Genomic DNA, 26,656 nt, shown 5'->3' with positions numbered 1-26,656 from the left:
TCAAGGAGGACTGAAAACATTAAAATCATGTAAAATTTATATTGACACTTAAAGGAAACACCCTTATGGTATGTAAAAAGTAACCATGTCTTTATTTTCTTACTGACTTAAGTGTTTAAGTTATTATTCTTCAACACAGTCTTAACTTTTTGTCACCTTGAGAATTATATAAAGAAAAGAATGCAGGTCATACAAACCTTGAATGAAAGCGAAAATATACAGAAAGCACTGCAGCCATTAAATTGCAAAGCACAGGGAAGGAGTAACAGAGGAGGAGGATGAAAATAATAATGAACAGGGAAAGTTACAGTAAATTTAGGCAGAAGAGAAGCAGTCATAGTGTATATGCCTCAAGACTTTGAGTTTGGTATTCATAACTGGTTCAGATTCTACCATCAGTAAGAATTCAGTTTTTTACAACAGAAGAGTCAATGTGAAGATGAAATATTTGTAACTATACCTAATCTTGACAACTATATTGTTTTCATACTACAGCTTCTATTCTATGTTAAAGACAATGTAAGTAGTTATTTTAAATTTTGCAGAACAGACATTGTTGTTCTCAACCTTTTTCACATTATGCGGAATTACAGAAAAAGGGATATAGGGCTTTCTTCCATTTCCTTTTGGAACCCCCCTCCTAGATCAATATAAAGAAAGAGCTGACAATTATGACCCATCACCTACTTGGCTGCTAAGGACTGAAGTAAAATATGATTCTGAATTTCTCTTAAAAACGTTAAGCCCACAAAAATATTTCTGAATATTTTATCATATAGAAATTTAGTACAATTTCTAGAATTTTATTAGTGACATGCAGAACATGAATTTATGTTAATATCAAAACTTTTAATCCAGTACCTCCCCTAAACACTTTACAGATTCAGTAGATGGTCAGTTAGAGCAGAGAAACAATTTGTCAGAAGCAAAGCCTTAGTGAGGACCTAGCAGCAGCCTTCCAGCGCTTAAGAGAACGTTACCAACCAAGAGTCTGAAGCCAGGCTCTCTGCAGAGCAGCAGGAAATGAGAATGAGAAACAGCAATCAGAAATTGAGAAAGAGAGTTCCAGCTAGTTGTAAAGAAAACATATGTCACTATTATCATATTTAAGCATTGGAACAGTTTCCCAGAGAGAAAGGTTTTCAAGACCCAGCTGGACGAATCTCTGGACAGCCTGGCCTCAATTCAGTGTTAACCTGGCTTCAAGGAAGGGGTTGCACGAAGTGACCCTCAGATGTCCATTCCTGCCAGATTGAGTCTGATTCAATTTGTAGCTAACCCTGGCACTGAATGTGACAACTTTTTAATAGGCAGCATGCAGCACTGCTTAAGAGTTTAGGACAGAAAGCAAGATGTAACTCTGATGCTCACAAGGAAAAATTAGCTAAGTAAAACAAATGTAAGCAAATTGCAGTCCACTTTGGTCCCAGTAACTGAAGTGAAAACCAATGACCATGCTACAGTTTTCCTTTAAGCCTCTTTGGGCAGTCACATGCAGCAGTCTTTGCAATGTGTCTCATTCGTGCCCTAGTCTGCCTGGTATTTTTGAAAGGATGGTGGCATAAAAAATTCACCATGTGAGAAATCCATTAAAAGCACTAAAATGTAATTCTACAAGTAACCTTTAAGTATTGTGACTGTTTAAGAGAACTATACAGGAAGCAAAAATTATCCCAGGAGTTGATGTCTGCATGATCATAAAGCTGTTAGCATCAACATGTGGACTGTAGTGATGTATAGAAAAAGTCTGGAATGCAAGTGATTAACACTGGCCGCTGGTGGGTTCCAGTTCTGTTCTTGGACTCCTCAGTGTAAGCTAGATCATATCGGTTAGGCAAGAGCTCTCTGGTTCAAAGGCAGTTAATCCCCAAATGATACCAGAGACGTAAGGAGTATAAAACACTTGTAGTCTATGCTGCTTCCCAGATTTTATAATCTGGATATTTTTTGCTGTAGGAGCTATCCCATGCCTACTCTCAAAATCTGGTTTTCCCCTCTCTCTGTAACAGGAGCCAGACACACAAACAAGAACATGTGTACTAGGGACTGTCTCTAGTCTGTCCTTCTTCTTGTCTCCATATGGCAGCAAAATAACATTTCCTCATGATGTAAAGAAAGGCATTTTGAATTAAGTAACAGCAGGTTTTAAAAAGAGATTTTTTAAAGTCTAAATACCTCTAAATACAATGTTTAACTAGCTTACAGAATCACTGGAGCGTGAAATCTTCAGGAATCATTACGTAGACTCCACTTACTGCTCTTAGGTGACTGGAAAATACTTCTCCACTATACTGTGGATTGTGCCATCCCCAGCCTGCATCCGTTCCAGGCCACAGCAGAAAGGCATAGAAAAAGGAGGTCCCAATTAACTAACTCCCAGTTGCCACAATATCCAGTTTAGCCATGACTGCCTACTATGGCACGGTTCTCTGTTGCAATGTATTTCTGTTATTGTCATTAGCCTTTTTCTCAATATTTTTGTGAAAAAAATAACAAAGTTATAAAATAATGTTTAGAATATACAAATATCAAGCAGAGTAGGAATAAGAGATTGGAGTGAGAGCACATACTAGATATTTACAGTGGGTTGGGGGGTTTTCTGCCTTAGAAAAGACCACAGGTACTGCAGGTTTTCCAGACAGACTAGAAAAATGCTTGCCTGGAGTTATTTCTATGAGGTGATGGACAAAGGCTGCTTTTGGTTCAATGAAACATGTTAAAAAGCTGCTTCTTTTCATTAATTACATTTGACCAGTAATTCACAAGGGATATTATTGTAGGGTTGTGGGTGCCAACAGTTTCTCATAGCAGTTATATGATCAGTGGTGTTTCTACAAGTCACTCAGTTATTCCTGAGTCAGATAGGAGCACCACTTTCCAGTCAAAGCATAATATGCTTTTGCTTTCTTCATACTCTGAAAGGAAGCTAAGGATCCAGTCATACGATATTTCTGGTTCTAGTGTAGTTCCTTCTTCACAGCCTATCACCCTGTATATCTTTATAGTTTTATACTTTTTCTGCCTGCCTCTGAACTGGCACAATGCCAATTCAGCTCAGCGCATAATTAATCAGTTTCAATTATATTCATACTAGATACAAGATTCCCATCAGCTTCAGCTTGCAGAATACTCTTCCATTGCTATCTTACTTTCTATTGCTTTTCCTAGCGTGTGCAACCTTGGAGACATCTATATTTACAACTCCTTGTGATTTATTTATAAAAGCAGAACAAGAATCTCCACTCTTAACAATGAAGACATCTCAAAGGTCTGCCTGCATATAAATTTGTAGTACCTAAAGTCAAGATTATGCTATGGTGTTTTCCATTGAGACATTTCATGGAAAACTGTAAGCCTCCTTATCTGTTCTGAGATCTGCCCCTCTTTTCAAGATAAAGACTTGAGAAGACTCTTCATCTTTTTCCTCCTCAGGTTATAGGAAGAACCCTTCTCCCTGTATTATGACTCACCCTTTCTGCATCCTCCTCCAAATCAATTAAAAAATGTGAATCAAAGGAAAAGACATATTTTTATGACAGTAAATGTACATTTGGCAGGACAAGACACTATCCGGATCCCTTTACTTTGGCTTCATGCCATCAGAAGCCATCTAGTCATATCTGTGTGATGATACATACAAACTGGTATAAAGACTCATCAGGAAGTGCTTTGCAGTCTAAAAAATCATCCATTAATCAACATTTTCTTGACTGGGGCCTTCATGCCAAATCTCTTGGCCATGACTTCCCTTAAGTAGAACCAAGGCATTTTGCTCACACGTAAGAATAAGCCCAAAATTACTTCTGGATACATTTCAAATACAGTGCAACACACATCTTGTCACCAAACTCATTTATCTTTTGATTCTCTGAAAAAGAAGACATGTTAAAACCCTGCTAATACACAGAATATTGAAAGAGGCATGCTGTATTTCAAATTCAGAACTGATGTATGAGTCAGCTCTCTCTTTTGCTTCTTCGTATCTCTGAGGTTCATGACTCATTCACTTGAAGGGTATCTGTCAGAATGCCTTTAGCCATTATTTCATAGACAGAGTTTATTCTACAGCCTTGCATAGGGTAATAGTGAGATTTCATCTGAGACTATTTTGTGTACTTTCCAGTATTTTTCCTCAAACCTTTTTAAACTCTCGGAAAAGCAGGTATGGGATTGTATTAAGATCTTACATATTTAAGAAGCATCACAACCCATATACACCCCCCAAAAAAATGCACCAGAAGTAGCAATCTTTTGGTGTTCAGTGCATAACTTCATTAAGCCCTACTTGTTGATTGCTGGTCCTTTTATTTAAAGGAGAAAAAGCATCTCCTCTTATGCTAGCCAGAAAGAAAATGAAAAGTGAGTACTTTGGAAGAGTAAGTAGATAAGCAGCTAGACTAGAAGGATCCTTTACTCCTTTCTGTCCTTTTCCCAGCTTTTATTGATATTTTCATTGTGCATCTTCTGAAGCTTCTTGCATTGCCTGCTACCAGAGCCAGGGCAGCAGATTAGACAGGAGGTTACCCTAGTATGATAGATCTCTGCATGTTTCACATTGAATTTACAATCAGATAACAGCAGTCACTGTTTGGTTTTTTGTTTTTTTTTTTTAAGTAGGCCACCTGTCCCTCATGCAATTGTGTCAGCTGCTTAGGTTTAAAAATAGGTTTTGCTAAAAAAAAAAAAAAGTCTTCATACGAATAGAATCCTAAAATATAAGATAATGAGATAAACTTCAGTGGGGAGGGGTAAACCTTAGCAGTTTTGGATTGCTCATTCACATTTCAGTTTTACTTCCTTTTCCCTCTATTTTTTTTCTCTTTTCCCACCTGAGTAAGATAAAAATCTCCTTCACAGCAAAGCACACACATAGAGACAAGAAGAGGTCATCTAGCAAGTCCTGTTCAGCTACTGTTAGTTTGTATTCAAATTCAAAAATGCTTTTTGTTTTGCACTACTGAGGAAAAGCCCTATAAACTTTTTGTTGAAGAGGACAGTTGTTAGCAGTCAAGCGTTTAGCACAACTACTCTGCTTCAGATGGGCCTGCTGCAAAAAATCCAAAGGCTGAGAAATTAGAAGGAAGCTACACAGGAAAGATGGGATCAGAGAAGTTAGAGAAGAAAACTACTCAGGAGCATGAACAGAAGATACAGTAGATAAGGCTGAGTAGCAAAGAAAATGGGCTAATTCTGCTGTCAGTTGACTTTCTGATCATTGTTACAGCTAAGCAGTCTTCTCTTAGTTTTCATGCATTTAATGTCATACCCGGAAAGTCTTATAATAACCCTTTCCGGCTGCCTGGCATCATTCTTCTGATCTACTAGTTGTTTCTAAAAATGTTACTTCTTTTCTTAAAGAGGTTGAGAATATTTCCCCATACTTCTGCTTGATGCAGTTTCCTAGAATCGCCTTGATTTTCAAACTTGTAGATAGAGACAATAAACTAGAATTTCCTTTTATTGTTCCCTGATCTCCCATTTCCCCCCTGCACCCTTTGTCAAGTAAGTACCTGCACTCTTACTGTTCCTTTGGAAGCCTTGTTTCGTACAAGAGAAGCATTTTTTCAAACACTGCTGTTATGTATAGAAAGAGTTCTGAAGCTGGAGTCAGTGATTTTTGGAGGCGTACATTTTTAGATAGAAAATCAATTTTTGGCTTCAGTCATAAGTGAAACTGGTTTAAAGAAACTGAACCAATTCTCTTACTTCACATCTTCTAAAGCATGTCTGATTTCAGGTAGTTTGAGTACTAAAAGCATTACCAAAATGAAACAAGCAAATAGTCATGTTCCCCCAAACTCCACCCCACAGTAATATCCAAAAGAAAAAAATAGGATAACTTTGCATTCCAGCTTTTTTTGCTTATGTAAGTGAAATATTGAGAAGAAAGTGCAAAGTTTGTTTTCAGTTATTGCTTTGTTAAAAAAAGAAAAAATCCCTGTAATCTAAATCAGTTTTTCTCTTTCCCATGAGGTTTACCAGGGAGTATAAATTCCACAGAGCTTCAGCATTTTTTCCCTGAAATTATCCAAGGACGTTGTCAATAACGTAAGCCTTTGGGGAAACAGTTTGGAAAACTTGGTATCTCTTCTCAGCTTTTCGTTATGGAAACAGCTAATGTAGCAATTTTTGAGAAACGTTAACTGTATAATGTACCATGATTAGGCAAAAGGGAAACAATAATCACAGGGTTTGTAAGTCTCGGGAAGTAAAAGACAGTAGCTGGAAGAAACCCTACCCTTCAGGGATGCTTCCAGCAGTCCCGGGCTGGACAGGCTGCTCGCAAGGGCAGCCAGAGGCAGCGGAGCTCCGCTCCCCCGCGGTGGCAGCGCGGCCGGCAGGCAGGCAGCCAGCCAGGCCCACAGGCGGGCCCGAGGCAGGCCCGAGGCGGGCCCACGGCAGGCCGAGCCGCGGCCGGGCACCTGCGGGCACGGCGGGCCGGCTCCCTCAGGCCGCCCGCCTGCCATTGGCCTGCCGCCGCTTCCCGCCTCCTTTGAAAGCGTGAATCGGGGCGGGCGGCAGCCGCGCTTCGGCAGTCGGGCGGCAGGGCAGGCACAGGCCGGGGCCGCAGGTAACGCCGGGGCGGTGGGGCCGGCTGGCGGCGCAGGGCGCTGCCCGGGAGGCCCGAGGGCGGGTTCGGTTGGCTTCACTGAGGCTGCTGTGCTCGTGGGTCTTCGTTAATCAAAGTCCCCTGAGTTTGCGCGCTTGGTCTAGTGGTGCTTGTTTTAGCAGCTTGGTGCTTTACAGGAGATGGTATTCTTTTTCTTTTCATATTTATTTGGGTTGGCTTCTACTGGCTTGTGAAGGTACACTTGTTATCCAGGCTGCTGAGCTTGCGGTGTTCTGAACTAGCAGCGGTGTGTATGAATGTGTTTCTTAGGGTCCCAGCTCCTGCGGTAGGAGGGTGGCACTGTGTGCTTTTGAACTGAGATGTGTATGAAGTAGTAATGGAAAACTTGTTTTATGATTTCTTTTGTGGATTATCTTTTCATCTACTTTGCTAAGTTGCCAAAAAGGAGTGACCTTAATGGTAAAGCTATAAGGTAAGCTTTTTTTCCCTGTTCTAAATCCCTTGATGATAAAAAAGAACTTGTGATTTTATTAAAATAATGAGCTGGAGATGTAGAATTCATGTCATTGATGAAATGCATTTAATTCCAAGACTGAAACTTTTTGTTAGGTAGTGTTAAGATTCCAGTGAGTGTATGCTGATGAAGAATCTCTTTATGAATTGATATTCTACACACATTTGGCTTTAGTGCATTTTATTCTTTTGTAATTGCATGTGAATAATAAATCATTCTGTAGTTGCTTCATCTGTTTCAAGGCTGGAGTATGAACTAGCACCTTTGTAGATATAATAGGGCTGCTGTGAGAACCAGGGTACAGAGTATAGTGTTAAGCCTGTGTAAAAGTAGTTTGCAGGATTACCCTGATTTATATGCTACTTGAAGAACAAGAAAGAATTATGAGGGACTGTACTTATGGGGAGGGGGGATACAGGACACTTCAGTGTAAAATACCAGTGTATGTTTTCATCTGCTCGTAACACAGCTGTAATAAAGGCTACAAATGTGTGTGAGCTTGTTAGAACATGCATACTTATAGTTTATTAGTTCTGAAACTACTTAGGCTGAGCACAAGTATAAGGTTCTTCCCTATCAAAGTTCTGCATAGCTATCTGCTATGGCTTGGCTACACAAGTAGGCTTTATTTTTGAACTGCTCTTTACTTTCTCTATAAACTGTAAAGTCAGCTTGAACTAGAAATTCCTATATGGTTCTTGCCCACTACCGTGCCGCCCTGCCCCCGCCCCCCCCCAATATTGCAGCTTTAGTTCTATCCCATGGCAGAACTAAGTAGGATTCTGGTGGTAGCTGCCTTTCAAAACTGCCTGTGTGTCTCTTTAGAAATAGTCAGAATTTTAATGCACAGGCTGGCTGTGTTTGTTTATAGAATTACTGTTTCCAATAATATCCCTGCTGGTCTCATGAAAGGGGGAAAAAATAAACAGTAATGAAAAAGATGCTGGTTTTTTTCCAGCTGAAAGGCACAGTAATATTTCCTCTCCAAAACTCTTGTCCTTCCAGCCCATCTGCCTCCCTGCGAGGTGAGAGGGAATGTGACTTGTATGTTGGTCTCCCCGTGGAATTCTGTATGCATGTGAGGCTTCTGTTTCCTCATAAAATAAGCTGTCATTCTGCAAGTCTTAAATCCTCTTCCTCATAATTCCTGCCTAAAAAGGGCCTTGTGAAGTTAATCTAAAGTAATGATAAAGAGATGTGCTAATACCTCTGCCAAGTGCTGCCACTTGCTTGCAAAAGTTTGTTGCTATGCAAGACTTGCAACAGTAGTTAACAAAGTAGTTACAGACCATCTCCTGGAAGCTGACCTCCATAGATGCACCCCTGAGCTCAACAGGAGCTCTGTGACCAAATTCTATACTTCCTCAACAGGTCACCTGTGAGAACAGGCTTGTAGGGCTGGATATGAAGTGTGGCCTTGAAGAGAATGAGCTAACATACTCTTACTTTTTTTGCTCTCTCAAATGCAGTGCTACAAAGAATAATATTAAAAAGATGGTGTTTCAGATGACTGTTTTATCTAACTAATTTAGAAAAATGCCAGTAAATTTTCCCTTCTTTCCTTTTAACCTTCCTTAAATAGCTGTTTTAATTTTTTAAAAAAAAGGGGGGGGGGGGGGGCTTTTTTTAGCATCTGCAGTTTCCCACAGATATTTTTTCTACTTTCACTACTACTTCAAGCCTTTGAACTGTTACTCTGTCAGTCATTAACCTCTTCATGTAACGTCTTCAAGTAAAATGCAATTCTGCAAAGATTTGCATGCAATTAAGAGTAAGTGTATGCCACTGTAACCAGTTAAAAGCAAATGTCCAGCCTCACCCATGGTACCACTGTCAGTTTTCCAGATTTGTTTTAAAGGATACATTACCCAGTTACAGGAATTGGGGGTGGGGTGTGTGTGGATCAGAGCAGGCAGTGAAGGCTGCTGTGAAGTTCTAACAGTTTTTGATTCAGCATATGTGCACTCACCTAGCAAGAGGAACAACAGTAGTCTAGCTGACTTGTTTATCTAGTTAAAATATGCTATTTGTATTAAGCCCGCAGGAGAAAAAAGTTAAAATCCTGGCATCCTGTGGATACCAGTGCCCTGCCTGTTGCTGCTGGCTGAGGGTAGAGTCTCCCTGTCCCACAGAACTGTGAGAGTGCAGAAAATGTTTCCACCCTGTACTGGAATGAAGCAGATTCCCCCTTCCCTTCCCCCAAGCTTTTGTGGAAAAAAACAAAAGTGTGAGCATCCCAAGCAGAGTAGGCAATAGCTGGGTGAAGGGGGCTTTCCCGGCATGTAACAAACAGGGAGTCAGGTGCCTTCCTTGAATCCGGGGCAATGGACCGGGCCTCCTTGCTTCCCTGTGCCCCGCCCCGCCGGAGCCTGCTGGGCGCCGGCACCTGCTGCCTGCCCTTCGCGCCTCTCACACGGGACGGCTCCCAACAAAATCTGGTTGCTACCTAATGGCGGGGAATTATTTTTATTTTTTTTTTTTAAACCAAAAGGCAGGGGGGCACTGTCCTGCCCTTCCCACGCACCCCACCCCCCCCACCCCCCAAAAAAAAGCAACAAAAAACCCCCAGCAACCACCTCTAGCAAAGCCAAAGCTGGGGTGAAATACCCCGAGGAGCAGCGGTTCGGTGACAGCCGTCCTTCGTTTGAGGATGGAGTTCGGGCAACTCGGTCCCCCGCCGAGCGCGGGAAGCCTGTGCCTGCTGGTGCTGGGGGGGCGCTGGGCCTCCCGGCCGGGCACCTGCGCCGGTGCCGCCGCTCTGGCTGCCGGGCGGGGCAGCGCTTACCTCCCAACGCGTGTGCTACGGGTGCGGAGCCGGTATCCCGTGCTGCCAGCTGGCCTAACCCGTGCCCCCCGGGGAGAGACATGCGTGGCTCGGAGAGAAGGAAGGCGGCGGTGGGCATGGCGGATGGGAGGCGGCGAGCAGGGAAGGGAGGCCGAGGGGACCCCGGAAGGGCACCGGCGCCCCCGCATCTGCCAGGACCCGGCGCGCGGCGGCGGCGGCTCAGCAGGGACGGGCGGGGGCTGCCGGCCGCGCGGGGCGGCGGGCGACGCGCGCGCGCGCAGAGGCGCGGGGCGGGCGGGGGGGGGGGGGGGGGGGCGATGGGACCGGGAGCGAGCGGGGCGGGGCCGCGCCGCCACCCACCACCTTCCGCGGCGGGCGGGGGCTCCGCAGAGGTCCTGCCGGTTTTTCTGGCCCTGCCCGTGAATAGCAGCAGCGCCAGGGTGAGTCACCGTTTGGAAATGGAGTGGGCGGGTGTGCGCGCAGGAGGATGAGTGATGTCAGGGAGCTCCGCGGCGCTGGCGGCGGGCATGAGGCTGGCGGTAAACACGGCCCCGGCGCCCCCCGCCGCGGAGCCGCCCTCCGGCGGGGCAGCGCCTCCAGCCGCGGCGCTGCTGAGGGAGCGGTGCGGGCGGGAACCCTCCCTGGGAAAGTGTCGCCTCCGCTGACGCCCTCAAAGCCAGTCGGTCCCTTTCGCCAGGAAGGAGAAGAGTCTGAGGCTGGGAGAGGAGCGGATTGCAGGGGAAGGTGGAGACTGTGGCAAACTTTCTAGCTGCTTCTGCGTGCAGCTACCTCAGCGGTGGGAGTGCCTGGCCGCAAGGAACCGCAAAGCCCAAACCTGAGAGCCCCGAGGCTCCAAAAATAAAAAAAAGACTTCCAGCTGCCTTGGGAGGAGGAACCGCCAGCAGTGCGGGCTTTCGCGTGTGCAGCCGAGCAGGTAAGCTGGGAGCGGCACAGGTGGATGGGCCGCACGCCCGGCGCCGGGGAGCCCCTCCGGCGGAGACCTCCGTGTGCGCTGGGGGGAGCGACCCCGCGCTCGCCGGCTGCTCCGCTTGTTTTACCTGTGAAATCGGCTCGATTTTACTCGTGGAGCGGCCCCTCTGATCGGGGAGGGCACCCTGCTGGTTTGGTGTCTCTTGGGAACGTGTAAGGCGTGGGGCAGCGACATGGTGTGTGCCGGGTGTGGGTGGCCCCACAGACTGGGCTGGGCGGGAGGGGGCTTCAGGGCGCCTGGGTTCGGCTCGGGAAGGTGCCGGGCTCCTGCAGGGACCTTGAGGTGCTGTAAAGGTGCATTGCTGGAGGGTTCGTGGGGTCTCTTTGTTGCTGTATGTCTGCTCCCTCGACTTCAGCCTTCAACGTCCTGGAGTGCAGCTGAACTGAACTTCTCGACTTGGTGGTGGTAGAGTACGTTTCTGTTAGCGGTGCGTGGTTTCTGACTTAAGTTGAGCTCCGAATACTTGTGAAAAGTAGTTAACGCATGATCTTCTGGCAAGGTAATACAGTTCCTAGAATACAGTGTAGACGAGCCGTTGTTCAGTTTAATCCATTTCTGATCTTTTGACGTGAGTTTTTTTTAAGACCTCGGGAGATCAAATATCTATCCTCAAACCAGTTAACAGCTGTCAATTTATACGCAGTTAATTATATAGGTGGATGGCTCCATACAGGTGTTAGCATAAACTGAGCAGGTGCACAGTATTTTCCGAGACAGGGGCCTTGCAGGAGGTTTGGCAAGCTTTACTGTAAGTTGCATTGATTAAATGCTTTGCCTCAAAACAAGCCACTTGAAACATTTTTTTGTGTACTTGCTTATGCGTTCATGTATAAGCTTATGTGCTTATTTGACAGGGCAGACTTTTGGTGACTGTAGCTTTAGATACTTTTTCTCTACGAAACTAGTAACTCTACTCTTTATTTTTAACTGAAATGCTCTAGGGCTTAATTTACTGGAAGGTCAATGTGCTTGCTTCCATATTATTTCTTTTTTCCCTTTTTGGGTAGGATTTACTTTGCTTTTCAATAAAAACTTATAATCCATGCCTTTAGAGAAACACTTGGAATATTTTTCTGAAAGACAGACAAAACTAAGTGTTATCCTGGGTAGTATGCACACTTGCAAGGGGTATTTAGATAAATCAGTGTGTGTGTGACTTTTACTTGAAAATGTAAGGTGGTGCAGTAGTATGTAGATATATTTCTGTATTGTCCTTGAGGTGAATTTACACAATGGAGAAAGGAGAACTTGAAGAGAGCAAAGATGGACATTATTTATTTTCTTCCCCTCTACTCTTAGGTTGGGAACCTGAATCTAGAATGACTTTATGTACCCCTAAATTATAAATGGTTGGCATGTTGATGAGCATCTATTCTTCTGGATCATAAAAGCATCTTGTGATCATAATATTGTAAGACACAAGTGAAGTGATAAGGCTTGACAATCTTATTTTCATATACTAGTGTTCTTCTGAATTCAAGACACTGTTCTAAGTAGACATCAGAAGTGTTATATTATGGATGCAGTATTGTGAAAAACTTTATTGATTAAGAAAAGACACCCCTCCTTCTCCCACCTCACTATCTCTGGGAGAGCTGAATAAGAGACTTAATCTGAAGTATTTTTCATTCTAAAAACCAGAATTCTTTATTTACATTGGTTTAGTATACAAAATAAAAGTATGAAGACTGGAAAGTAGTGTATTGATTTTTATTTTTTTAAGGATTAAAAAAAATTAAAGAATTCAAACAAGTGATTGATTTAAAATAGTAGTTTTTTTAAGGACCAGGGAATGTAAAAGAAGGCTTTTGAAGAAATGGCTCATTACTGTTAAGTCGTCTACTATAGAAATGGGCTTTGAAGATGCAGATATTAGTAACAAAACTCCACACATATTCTGTTGGGATTTTTCCCCCCCCCCTAATTTTGATGGGCTGTTGGCCTACAATGTTCTTTGATACTGTTTGTGAGGAGTGGACAATACAGATGCTGTGACAGTTGATTTAGTATGGATATGGTATTGCAGTAGTCTAAGCAGATGCTGGGAAGATTAACGTAACACTAGGTCCACTGTCTTCAGAGATCTCTGTCTGCTGGGAGAATTGTTTGTACCATTGGCACCACTGTCCCCAAAGATGCTGCAGACACTAAGAATGTCGGGCATCCAGGCACCACTGTCCCAGCAGATGCTGAAGACCTTAAGAGCTACTGATGGGAAAGTCTTACGTAACACAGATAGCTCTGTCTTGTCCATTCTGCACCTGTTTAAAAGATATTTCTTAACTATACTGAAATCTGTTACAGTGAGGCTCCAGAACTTTAATAACCACAAGTGCCTCCTATATGAGGACACTTGCTTATGTTACCACAGCTTTTCCCCAGAATAGCTCTTGTGTGGAGATACATGTAATGCAAAGAATGAAGTACTTCTTCCCAATATAGTTGGAAGTCTACTTTATAGCTGTTGATACAAATCTTAATAGGACTAAACTGTATACTAAAATGGCTTTAGGAAAACCTGTTACTTACCCTCTAACTAACATACATGTAGTATCTGTAATATGAGGGGACTGCTCTGCCTTGAGGTTGTGCTTGTGGTTGCAGAATAAAACTTCCTTCCTTACTATGTTAAGTCCCTTTCAAAATATGTAGCGTCAGGTGTGGGTCCTTTTGGTTTTTGTAGTCTGATAGCATTAAAAAAAATACTGAATTCTTGTCTGTTGTACAGATGAAGAAATTAAAATAGTTTAACAGAGTATCTGAAGCTGTTGAGTTATTGTAAATAGAATGGTTCTTAATAAAACAGTGTTCAGGTCTAAATATCAGAATAATTCTTGGGCATGATCACTCAGGAAAAACTTCGTGGTATTCACACTGATGAGACAGTTTTCTGGTTAAAAAAAAAGCACACATTCAATATTTAACTACTTAATTTTTCTCAGATGTATAACCCTAGAAAAAGAGAAGATCCTGTTCGCTTGAAGGTACCTGAACAAAAAAGCAGGTGTCTTGCTTTCACTTACCTTCCCCAGTTCATGTAGGTTGACTTGGAACTGCCATGTTTAAGTTTCAAGGACATCCCACCTAGTCTTTAATTTTTGTTTACAAAGTTTATAAACTGTTGCTGGAACCGTGGGGCTTCCAAAAAGTGAGCTTTGCTGCCACACAAAGCAGTGCCTTGCTATTCCTGACTTACAGAGTTAATTTCTTGCTGATCCTTATGTAGTCTTCTGTTTTCTTTTTGTAATATATTCAGATTTCCTTAGGATTCTAGTAAGATTCAGCCTGTGCAGTGCGGTAAGCTTCATACTTAAGTTTTGCACTGAAGTTTTTGTGTGTCTGTGGTTACTGATGCCAAGTAGACTAAGGTTGTACACCTGTTCCTTGAGGAAAAGATGCTGACCCTCTTGGGGCAGCGCAGAATGTTTTAGTAAGTTGCATCAGCTGAATTTAGGTGACTTAAGCTGAACTGATGCAGAACACTTATGGATGCTTTTGCTTAAGAATGGCTAAATTTAAAATTAATTCAGGATTATTTTTGATTTAGCAGTAATTTGAATCTTAAATGGAGTGTGTGGAGTTGAATTCATTTTCTTAGGTAAGACACAAGTGTATCATGGCTGAAACTGAATAGAAAAGTTTGGAGTACAAATAATGATTTAAAGTATATCTTAATTTACAGTAATGTTACTTTAGTGGTGAAAGAGATGGACATCATCAAAGAAATCAAACAAAGCAAGCAAAATAATAAAAAAAACCCAGGAAGCTAAATATATTGAAGCTGTTCATTCTAATCCCCTGTCTGAGAATGTATAGACTGCCTGCAGCAGTTCGTAATCACTGGTTTTCAGAAGCTGCCCAGACAGTTGGTAATGTTCTTGGTGAAATACGATGTTTCAGAGGCAGGTTTACCTGTTACTTGTTGTACTGTGGTATGACCCATGTGAATTTGTATAAGTTTTATTTATTTGGGGGAGAAGTTTTTTGCCTAGCATCTCTGATATCTTAGGCCCAGGTTGGTCTTGCTTCTATTGTGTTCAAAGGCTGAAGTTTTAAGTACTCGTATGGGTTAGATCATACTAATATGTTTATTTGGTCTTCATCTTTATGCAAGTTCTGATGGCAGTGTTGCTGTGAACTAGCAAAACTTATTGGAGTTTGCATTTGTAGAGTATAACTAATGGGAGGGGTGTTCTGGTTTGGTTTGTTTAATCATAGATCTCTGGTGTTCATGCCTGTAATGGTAGAACTTAAATTTGGTTGGTTGGTTTGTTTTTCTTTTTAAAACCTTGATTAACTGTGAAGTATGTGGGAGTTTGTAACTCCTCAGAGTGCAGGAACTTGTCCAGCCTCAAAGAACAAGCCTCTGGCAGAGCCTATCTAGAACTTAGATCTTTTAAGACCTAGCTTAAAGCCTTAAGCAAAAGGTAATGGTTTTCCTTTATTGAAGTGTTATTACAAATGTTTAGGCATGTTACCTCCCCCGACATATCTTTAATAGAACACGTGCATCTGTAAAAGTCCCTTATTAAGAAGTCAGCTGCTCTCACTTTTTCCTGTTGAAATATGTTTGTATTTCTTAGTTTTTCCTCTTTTTAGTGCTTTTATTCAGCTTAGCTTCCTAAGATCTTAAACTGTTGTGTGATGACTGCTGGATGACTTCACACAGTTTTAGTTATGTGAAATGTACTTAACAGCAACAAAATGTTTACTTGTGCACACACCCAAGTTCCTGCTTATGTTCACTCTAATGCTGGACAGTTGGTTAGTGGAACAGTCCTAAATAAGGAGACAAAGTCTCCTTATTTAGATGACATGATTTGCTAAAGAGAAACAGCACTGGAGAAGGTCATGCCTCATAGTTGTTAATTCTGTCTTTCATATGGAGGGCGTGCTATGATCCTGTAGCTTGTTCCTTCTGAGGTGCCATAGTGAACTTGGAACTTACTATGATGACAGCTTGCTGAAGAGTTGAGTGTTATGGGTTTAAACTTCTGTTGGCTGCAGTGACTGTATCCCTAACTATCTAAAATTCATCATCTTGGCATTCTAATACATTTATACAGTAATTACAGCTGATCTGATTTTTATTTTTACTTCCCCCACATCAACCTTGTAAATGGGAAACAGCACTTGCTGTCTGTACATGTTTTATAAGGATGCCAAATACTACTGCCCATGTCTTGGTTTGAGACTGAACACAGACTGTATTAAAGCACACTGTTCCCTTCACTGCCTCAAAAGGACATTTTAAAAACTGGAATGCTCTATCACTGTCTTAACAGTGCTAAAAAGATGCTTAACATAGAATCCTGTCATTTCATCCTCCACTGGTTATTCTGGTTCAAATTTATGTATTACTGTTTCAGTATCAAACTAAAAGCACTTAAACTGAAATTTTGAAGGCAAATATGGTTGGGTTTTTTTTGTTTGTTTAATGCTGAGAGAAATTAATTGATATGGCTGTAGTTTGGATTAGTTCATACTTGCTAGTTCTTACTGGTTTTTCTGGTAACTTACTTATTTCAGGAGTGTGTGGAAACTACTGATGTGTTTCAGCTTTAAAAAGTTAACTCTGATTACTTCTAGTTCCTGTGTATTAGGAGCCTGACAAAACTGCTACCAAATGTTGTGTTTCTTTCTATTTTTGTAACACTGTACTAATTTGTAAGGATGCTCTGTTCTTTACACTGCTATTTTCAGAAGCATGAACTTGTCTTAGTTTGATTTCACGCTGATTTTTATGCCATCTTGGGTGTGTCACTTGACAAGAGTTTGTTCCTGTCTTTTGGCATACCACCTTGATCTTACAGAGGCTCATGAGCACAAAACTTTGCTCTACTTAATAAGTAACGAGGCCAACTTAAGACATTTGCTCGGTAGCAATTGTTGAAGAAGTGCAGGTGCTCAGCCTGCTGTGTTTTCACAGAATTGTTTTGTTTCACTGCATATGTATACTTTGCATGCAGCTATAGGGAGAGATTTTGAATATATATATTTTTTTTTAAATGAACAGCTCTATTTGTGGAAAATGTTCCAGAAAGCTAAAGGTCATCCTCCAAAATGAAGGTGTTTCTTTCCATCCTGTGAGAAAGGATTGAAATGGTTTGAATCCTGTATTGACTATTAATCAATCACTAAATCATGCACTAAAATAGAAAACCAACTCTTTTTTTAGTGTTTTTGTTTTCCTAGAAATATATTTCCATGATGGACTGCAGTCTTGAGAGGAAAGGCTGTGGCATCCTGTTTGGCTCTGAAGCAAGAAGTAAAGGCATTCTGAGGTGCCATAGTGAACCTGGAACTTAATATGATGACAGCTTGCTGGAGAGTTGAGTGTTATGGGTTTAAACTTCTGTTGGCTGCAGTGATTGTATCCCTAACTAGCTAAAATTCATCATTTTAGCAGTATTTACCACCATGAAATCGAATACAACATGTGCTGTATAGCTGAATGGCAGTCTCCCTCCACTGAGGATAGCTGTTTTGTGTGTGGTAACCAGGGTCATTAACTTCCTCTATGCACTTGTTAAAAAAAGAAGAAAACAAAAAACCCCAAAAAAAACAACTGGCTAAGCTATTTTCATGTGCATAAGTATTGTAATAAGTAGTAATTTCTTCTGTGTAGAGCTAGTCTATGTAAAGTAGGGTGGCATAATATGTATGTCTGTGGTAAAAGTCAGTAACTTATACTGACTTTTAAGTTAGATGGATGAAATGCATCTCAGCTGACCAACCATGGGACAAGGCACAATGCCTGTCAAATATCACAGCTGGAGTAGTTGGGCTAAAGAAATTTTCAGCTCTAACAAAAATCTAAATATTTACACTTCTTGCTGTAAAAGTACTTTTCATTGATGTGTATGTAGTGGTTTTTTTTAATTCTTTTTTAATTTCTAAAAAAAGTTTGCAGGCAGTTTAGAAAGCAGTGTGCACAGGAAAGTATAGTCATTGGACAATCTGAACAAAGTAACTAACTGCCTGGCTTGGTTTTACTCTGCAGGATGAATGTTCCCATAAACCATTTGTTTCTTTTTTCTCTTAATTTGGACTTAGAGAAAGTTTAAAATAAACTCTTAAACATCATAGGGTTTGGACTAAACTCTTCAGCTGTCTTGCATTGGAGGAGCTCAGTACTGAAAGGCTGAAGTTAAAATGGAACACAATTCCCCCTCAAAGGCCTGGAGGGCAGAGGAGAGTTGCAGGAAAGCAGGAGCTCTGTTCTGTTGTGCTGCATTAAGGGCACACACTAGAACAATGTTCTTTTACCTTACCCGCAACTTTTTTGAGTGTGCATACATGTGCACTTTCTTCCTATTCTCCCTCTGCATCCTGTTGCAGTGAAATTGGACACAAAGCTTTTAGCACTGCAAGCTTTTCTAGAATATGTGTTTAAGGCAACACAGTTTAGTCAAAATTTGACTGCAATGCATGTAATATGCAGAAAAGGTTGTGGCTTATCAAAGTCTGTATTGCAATTATAAGGACACTACAATAGGAGTATTGTATTAAGGCCTCACATAATTTGCTCAAAGAACTACTATCTTGATTGATCTTCCATAACACTTACTATTATCAAAATGCTTACTCTTGTTTTAATGGTTTGTATTCCTTAGCAGGTGTTAAGGCTGATATTACATAGATTATGATTTGGCCATGCATTGCCGAGAATTGAACATGAAAAATCTACTTACACATGCATTTATAGCATTCTGTAGTGTTTTCATATAGCTTTTTTTTATATGCATTCTATAGCATTTTCAGTTAGAATCATGTTATAAACCTGTCTCCTGTCATCAAAAGGCTTGTAAACTGCAGGACGCAGAACTTCTGTTGTTGTGTATTTTGTAACAGTGTGATTCAATGGAGTAAAAGATAGTCTTAGTTGACAGAAAATGTATTATTTAGGATGACTTCTTTGTCTTGTTGCTATTATGACTGTTTTAAAACACAGTTTCCACACCTTTCGTCTCCTCTTTTCATGAGTCCTATAGGTTTAGGACAGTTTGTAGACTGAGTTTAAGAGCAAAGGCAGCCTCTGCTTCCTTTTCTTTTTTCCTGCCAGTGCTGTGTCACTTAATAATTCCAGAGATGTGAATTGGCAGTATATGTACATCTAGAAAACCTCTCCAGTTTGTTAGTTTAGAATTTCCTGGGCATTTTTTTCCACTTATGAAGTGGCTGCTACTTGTTTCTCTGCTAAATCTCACCATGTTTGACACAAATTCATTATGAGCAAAATGTCAGACTTGGTCCAAGGGAACAAATTGAAATGTTTCACCCAAAGCAAGTCTGTCTGGGGAGTTGAAGACATGTAGACCAGATGTACTCATGAATTGACTGCTACCTTAGCTCAGTGGGAGCTTCTTTCTGAGAAGATCAAGGCATCAAAACTTGTTCATCAGTTATGGCCTGAAAGAAAACCTCTGACTACTGAAGTCAAAGTTTTAGGAAGGGGGGGGAAAATAAGTTCCTTCTGTTTGTGTGTTGTTTTTTTTTTTTTTAAAAAAAAAACCAAACAACAAAACAAAACCAAACAAAAAAATCCCCAAACCCCAATAACAACAAGAAAACAACCCAAACCCAGAACAACAAAACCCACCCAATACACGAGTAACTTATGATCCGCAATTTTTCTCTATGCAGATATGCAAAGGAGATAATTCTATTTAACTGCATGAAGTACAGTTAACATTGACTTTTAATAAGAGTTAAAATGGCATGGCCTAGACCGTTTGCATGAACTAACTCTAATCATTACTGCTGCACTGAGGGGAGTGGAACAGCTTAATGTGGGGTGAGACTTGCTAGTATCCCAGCTGGACTTCTGCTTCCAGCTAAATAAAAGATGCCCTTCTGGGTGGCAGCTTGTATGGCGAGTCCTGAACAAGCCCCATCTTTGTAACTTGTCTTGATAAAACAGTTCTAAGAAATTGCCTGAGCTGGGGTTAGTGTAGAATGTTTCAGGACATCTTCTTGGGCTGCCCCAGCTGTCGTTAGCATTTTAGCACAACTTGGATATTAGGGTTGTAGCTTAATGTACATGTGGCTTTAGTTTTCTTCCTCATGCGTTTGCATTGGTCTAGAGGGCTTTTGTGTCTCTCCTTTGCAGTTCTGTAATTGCTGCTGTGGAGGTATTTCTTATTACACAGTATCTGTCATGCAAGGCATGGTATCGACATGCTTAATATTGTCCTTGTCTCATGAGAGTGTTATCCTCTGTGCTTATTATACAGCTATGAAACTGAAGTTACCTCTTTCTGAAGTAGTGACTACTCAATTGGCATGGTTGACCTAGATCAAGTCCCTATGAGCATTCGCTTCGTGCCCTTTGCTGTCTCTAGAATACGTGTGGTCTTGGGTGCTAGAGGTGATACTGGTACCACAGATGATACTGGATGCACTGGCCTACTCCTGGCAAGACCACACTCTCCTTGAGGAGAGTAGTTAAGCGCAGAGTCGTGTGCAAAAGGCTCTAGCTGCAAAATGGCCGTGTAACAGCAGTTTGTGGAACACCTGATTTTTAGCAGAGGCAGGATTCTGCAGGCCCTTGTGCCAGGCTGTGTTTAGCTAGGTAGGTACCATCGCAAGTGGCCTGGATTGCTGCAGTGCTATGCTGATGAAAGCACTTGAAATCCAAGCAACTATTGTGTCTAGCTTTTAAGTTCAGCTCTAAACAGTCATTTTCTTGGATTATGCAATTTGCCCTAAAGTTACAAGGTCACTTCTAAAGCCAGTACATGAACTGTCCTTGCTGATACATGCAAATCTCTTTTGGCATAATTGATATTTCTGGGGAAGATTTATGCAGGAGCACAGCAAAAATAGCAAAGTGTAATCGAATCTCCTTCTTCACAAGAAGACACCAGTTGGTAGGCTACAATAATTTTTTACTGTGCCCTAATTTTGCAGAGTTCTGTGTTCCCTTCTTTTAAAACTAATTACATTATTTCCAGTCAACACTTCAGTTCTTACCTTAGACTTTTGTAACTGATCATGTGGAGTTAGTTGACTCACCACATATTTACTGTACAACATGGTTACTTAGCACATTCACAGCATCCCTGATCTTGGCGAGTCTACAGATCAGACTGACTCTACTCTCTTAAACAGTTTTCATTTTTGTTTTGTTGCAGTTCTGGCTGCTACAGTGTGTTTTGAGGGAACACTTCGTAGAATCTGTTTGTCACCTTGTAGTTAGTCTTTCCACATTTCAGCTAGATTGTGATACCTCTTCCTCTTTCCTTTCCTCTCCCAAAGCAGTGTGTATATATAGATGTCTGGTTGAACATGGGATAAGAATGCTATTAAATGCTTATTGAATATTTCTTTATAAAATGCTTTCTCTTTAGTAAACCAGTTTTAGAGCTCTAAGACCACACATGGAAATGTGACTGGGAACCAAGAAATATGTTTGGAAATAACGTTTTCCAGATATCCTTTCTAAAACATCTTGTTTGATCACATATTCTTTTCTGCACCATCCCCACCCACCCCCAGTTTCTCATGGACAGTAAGAAAAATGTTAAACTTGGACATTGGTTCCATCTTGTGTTTTTTGCTGCAGAAATAGTATCTTGACTCAAAATTCAGTGTTAGGAGTGTTGGCTGTTCAAGTCTTTAAATAAAGAAATGGAAAACAATATTTGGTTGCAGCACACTGGGCAACTGATACAAATGCCATTTAGCAGGCACTTTGATTGACCAGCTTGTGTTTCCACTTCATTCATGCTTGTTTAGTTTGAGTGATCATTTACTTTCCTATACTTCTAAAGATAACAGGTTCAGTGATGGCTAGAAGCCTTCCTTGGCCATAACAGGTAGCTTACAGAGTGGAAGCTGCTACCTGAGGTATGTGATATTGTGTATTATAAAAGCATTTTATGTAGATGCAGAGTAACCTCAGTACTTTGACACCAGATTTCACCAAATGGTAGGATAAGATCAATGTAACTCTAGTGATTGTGTTACTACTTTCATTTGTACGTTTTTAGTCATGCTGTGTGTGCGTGTACAAGATGTAGATGTTACAAAGCAGTTGTCTAATGCTACAGCGAGAGAATCTAATGATGGCTTTTCTAGGAGTGATGCTGTAGATGGTACTTCGCTGTTTTCTTGCAGGAGTAGTTTTAATACTGCAATTTTAGCAAATGGGAATTTAGGATAAGCACTAACTTAGTTCTTTAAATCCTTTCTGACTAACTCTGTTCTTTAGATCCTTCTAAAAAGCTTTAAAAAAGCAATAAAAGAAACTATTGTGAATGGTAAAAGCCTCTGTACCGAGCCTCATGAGAGCCTTGGCTTAAAAAGATGTTATTGCAGTGGTGTTCAATGCAGAGTTGTTAAAATGCTGGAGGATAGAAAATATTTTTTTACCAAAGGCTGGAGTTTAGCAGGGAATAATGAAGAAAAGTTTTAATTATTTTGGAGATGTTTGGTAAATAATAGCTCTGTGAGAGGAAGTAAAAACACATTAATAGTATCCTTGGCCTCTTCTGACCTGTATGGTGAGGCTCAAATGGAGATAGCAAAATATCTGGGAAAGGTATTAAAGAACTTTGGTGGTATTTGTAATTATTTTCTACTGCTGGCCCAGTGTTAGCATCCTTTTGAAACTTTTATTTAACAATAATACCCAGTGTTGTGGGGAGTGTGCCAGGCAGAAGAAGAGATAATAATGCTAAGGATATGTGTGTTCTGTTTGTCAATCTGTGGCAGAAACAAAAATGAGGATGGAAGTGCTGAAGTGCATAATACTTAAATGTGTAGTATTTAAAGCTAGATTCATCTTTCCTAAATAATTAAATAATATAAAAAAGAAACATTTTTTTCTTGTCAGTGTAAGTGGAAAATATTTTTTTCTATCAGTGGAACACCTGGAGCTTACGGAACACTTGAACAAGTTTAAGGAAGACCATGGGACTACATTGGAAGCTTAGGTTGTGATGACTTTTTTTTTAACAGTTTTAACTGTGTAGTGCTTAAACTTGATGGGTAGAATTTCAATGGAAACCCCAGTTACATATACAAAACTTGATGTAATTTTGGTTATTGCAAACTGGAAGCTCAAATAATATACTGTGAGACAATTCTGTGCTGTTGTTCTAATCCCCTGCGTAAACACCTGTATGGAGTTGATCATGGTAGTTGCTGAAATGGCTTGCTAGTCTTAACTTCTGGATGTTAGAATGAAAATTACCTGGGTTTACATCTGAAAATAGCATGAAAAGCTGAGGGGGGGGAAGGGATGGGGCGTGGGGAGAAGGAAGCAAATATTCAGTTTGTGAGCTGGATGTAGGTTTGAGTGTCTGAGCCTGTGAACAAACAGCTTGGAAAAGAGGTCTGAATATTGCTATCTCTATTTCACTGGAGGTGTTGGTTTTGATACCAGAGCCTTGTGCTGTTGCTGTTTGGTAGGTGGTGTTATGAACCAGTGGTTGTGGCAAGAAGGTAGGGGGGAAAACAAAAATAGGGAGCAGATCATATTTCATTTGTGTTTACTGTCAACGATAGAGGATGTGTTAAATCTGTATCATCCTTCATAACTAATATTCATGAAGCTTTCCAGGCAGCTGCATCAGAGTTGAGCAAGCTGAAAACCATCTCTTAAGTTTTTAGGGGGAAGAGAGGAGAAGGTATTCAGTACTTATTTCCTGATTTGTTTGACAGTGTCTAGTGTGCTAGATTTTTAGTGTTGGCACAGAGGGTAAAACATTGATCAGGATACATATACAGGACACCCTAAGGTAAGGGTAGGGGATAGAGACTGGTGTTCCTGAAAAGAGGTTTCTTACTGCTTGAGCCTCTGAACACAGCAAGTGTTGCTCCCATGAAGAGATCTGTAATTTGTCATGTGCCACTCGAACTGAGGGATATGTGAAACTGGCTTATAGGATGATACTGATCAGTTTTAAATATGTCCTTCCTAAGAATTCATGTGGTGTCTTTCTGCTGGCACTAGATGAGGACTACAGTTAACAGTTGACTTTTTAATGTCATGCCTTGCAAGGACTAATGTCTGTATTAGACTTTTGATAAATGTGATTTATGAGCTATGAACCTCTGTGTATACTTCAGTGCCAAAATAGCTTTTGCTTGAGTTGTGCGGCTTGTGCATGTATTCCTTATTTATTATCTGGTAATGTAAAACACTGTAGATTTACACAATTATTGTCTTTAAACTTGTAGGAGGAGGATTCATATTGCTGCAGAAAAGATCGAAGAATGTTCTCATAAATGTGACCTCTTATTTAGGAGTTGGCTCTACTGGGTTTTGGGAGTAGTACAGGGGAAAAATTCTACAGACATTATCTTCTTAATTACTCAAATATTTTTTAGGGTGTATCACTGGTAAACTTACTGTAAGTATGTGACTTCCTCTTCTAGTGACCTGATAGCTGATAAGCTGTAGCAGAGTCACTTTAAAGTACACATTAGTCACCCATTCCTCACCACCCTGTACTGAAAGTGGTGACTAATCTCTGGGTCTGACTTTCCATTATGAAGCAGAACCTTTACCCTTGGTAACTAGGTGGAGGATTGCACAAAACTGTCTAGAAAACATTACTGCCTTCTGTGCCAGCTGCCGCCCCCCCGGCCCCGAGCCAGTAATCTGCAACTTTTGTGTGAGCTAGAAATGGTGTAGGGCATCAGATGTGCTGCTAGGGTCTTTAACAAACCTTTAAACCTTGCTGTCTCTTTGAGAAGAACCTTGCTCTGGATAGTGGCTCTTCAACAGTGTCTGCAAAGCTGTAGCAGAAAGAAAGCAATTAGCAGTGAGAAGCTAGAGACGCTCAGACAACAAACTACGTAAAAGCCTGATCCAGAGGTTTCTTTTGGCACTCTTTCAGAATTATTTTGCCTGATAAGACTGATTTAGTACAGTGACTTCCACTCTTTGTAGAATGTTTGTAATAGTCATTTTCTAATGAGTGGAAAGAGGGGCATAAGCCCAACATTTCTTTGCAATGTTACGAAACATGCAGTGCTACAGCACCTTTTTTGCCTTTATTCTGAAACAGAGCTTAAGTATCAATTTAGGCTGGCAGACTTCTCTGTCCAGATGTGAAATACTGAAACAGGCTCATTTTTGAAAGTATGGATTAAGTAGGAAGAAGGCTTATTTTTAGGCTCATTTTTCTGGAGTTGTTGTTCTGAAGAAGTTGTGAAGGGAGTCTTTAGCCTGTTGGAAGAAGGTCGATATTTCTTTTGGCTCTGTTGAGAAGGCTGTTAGCAATGTGCCTTGGCAGTGAAGGCAGCCAACACTGTCCTGAGCTGTGTTTAATAGGAGCATAGCCAGTATTTATAGGGAAGTGATTATTCTTCTCTGCTCAGCGCTTAGGTTTATCTAGAATACTGTTGTCTGGTTTTGGGTCCTCAATCCAGGAGAAACACAAACTTGGAGGCAAGCCCAGTGGAGCAGCCATCAGGGTAGTCAGCAGGCTGGAGCACAGGCACCGTGAGAGGCTGGGGGAGCTGGGTTGCTTCAGCCTGGAGAAGGCTCAGGGGGAGGTCATCAGGAATGTCAAGGCCAGGCTCTTCACAGGGGTGAGAGGATGAGACACAAGGGTATAATTTCTAATAAATAGTAGAAAAAAAGTAGATTTAGAATAAGCCCCAAACATTCACTGTAAGAACAACCATGCAGTGGAACAGGCTTCCTGGAGAGGTTGTGTGTCTTGAGAGTTGTTAAAGGTACAGCGGGATGGAGCACTGAGCAACCTAATCTAATGTCATGGCTCATCCTGGCCAGAGGCCCAGGCACCTCTTGAGGTTTCTTCTAACCTGAACTATTCTGTTGGCACTTCTGATTCTACAGATACGACGCTGACCACTCACCAAACCTCTGTTTTAGGAAAGACTGTTAACCTGTCATAAAACTGTCTCATGTTTATGCCATGTGTATGTGGATTATTGCCATAATGAGTTACTCTAGCACTAAAAGGTAAAAAATAACTGCCACTTAACAGATATTGTGACCTTGGGTCCAAAAGATAAGGGTAAATAACTAGGAGGAAAATCTAAACCTGTCAAGGTGTCAGGATATGAAGTGCTTTTAAAAGGAATCAGGCTCTTAGTTACCAAATATGGTCCTTTGGAGCACGGGGACCAAACAGCTGAAGAGTTTGAAGACGCCTTCACGTGATTAAGGCAAACCTACTCAGCAGTGTTCAGAATAAGGGTTCAAAGATTGGTGGGGTTTTTTTCTTGCTTAGGTCATCATTGGGGTCCTGGTGAGTGCTCTTAAGGAAAAAATGTCCATGTTTTATTTATAATCTGCATATTTACACGTGTTGGTATGAATATTTTTTGTGCTTTTGGGGACTGACTGTTTCAGAAACATGGCACTGTTGTGATGAACACAATGGATATAAATGCCAGGAAAACGGAAACAAATCTTTCTTACTACTAAGAGATGTGAAGAAACAGAATTCCCCAGAACTGGTAAAACTTGGATTGTACAAATAGATAACAAGTAACCTTGAAGCTTTTCCTGTCTATCTGGGTAGGTGAAGGGATTTAGTCCTTAAAACAGCTTCTGTTGGTACATCGGTAATCCGAAGTAAGAGACTTGCAAAAACCTTCTCAAGAGGTAGAGGGAGTATCTGCTCAATTTCTACTACTGAAAACTACTACAGGGTAAGTAGCTAATGCTTTTTATAAAAGTTGAGACTTATTGCAAGTGACTGTATGATGATAATATCAGTTCTGAGAGCATTTAAATAAAATGGTACCTCTGTAATACAGCTTTTTCTTACTTGCACTTCTTTAGCATCACATGAGCAAGAAATGTGT

The 26,656-nt window shown here is 41.1% G+C and overlaps 1 protein-coding gene across 5 annotated transcripts in view; it reads left to right on the top strand.

Moving 5' to 3' along the window:
- SGMS2 (sphingomyelin synthase 2) overlaps nucleotides 1-26,656 on the top strand; it is a 61,230-nt gene that overhangs the window by 12,790 nt on the left and 21,784 nt on the right. The window contains exon 2 of one of the 5 annotated variants that reach the window (XM_055795540.1): nucleotides 26,371-26,500. The exons of 2 other annotated variants lie outside the window; for them this stretch is intronic. The gene's annotated coding sequence lies outside the window, so the exon portion shown is untranslated. Of the gene's footprint in view, nucleotides 1-10,212; nucleotides 10,311-10,346; nucleotides 10,805-26,370; nucleotides 26,501-26,656 lie in introns of those variants that run through there. 2 more of the 5 variants (XM_055795541.1, XM_005238047.4) reach the window with 2 other exon arrangements.

The sequence above is a fragment of the Falco peregrinus genome, chromosome 2 (genome assembly GCF_023634155.1).
Source record: "Falco peregrinus isolate bFalPer1 chromosome 2, bFalPer1.pri, whole genome shotgun sequence".
NCBI classification, from domain to species: domain Eukaryota; kingdom Metazoa; phylum Chordata; class Aves; order Falconiformes; family Falconidae; genus Falco; species Falco peregrinus.
Note: the sequence above shows the minus strand (reverse complement) of the source record. Positions and strands in the feature narration are given on the sequence as shown.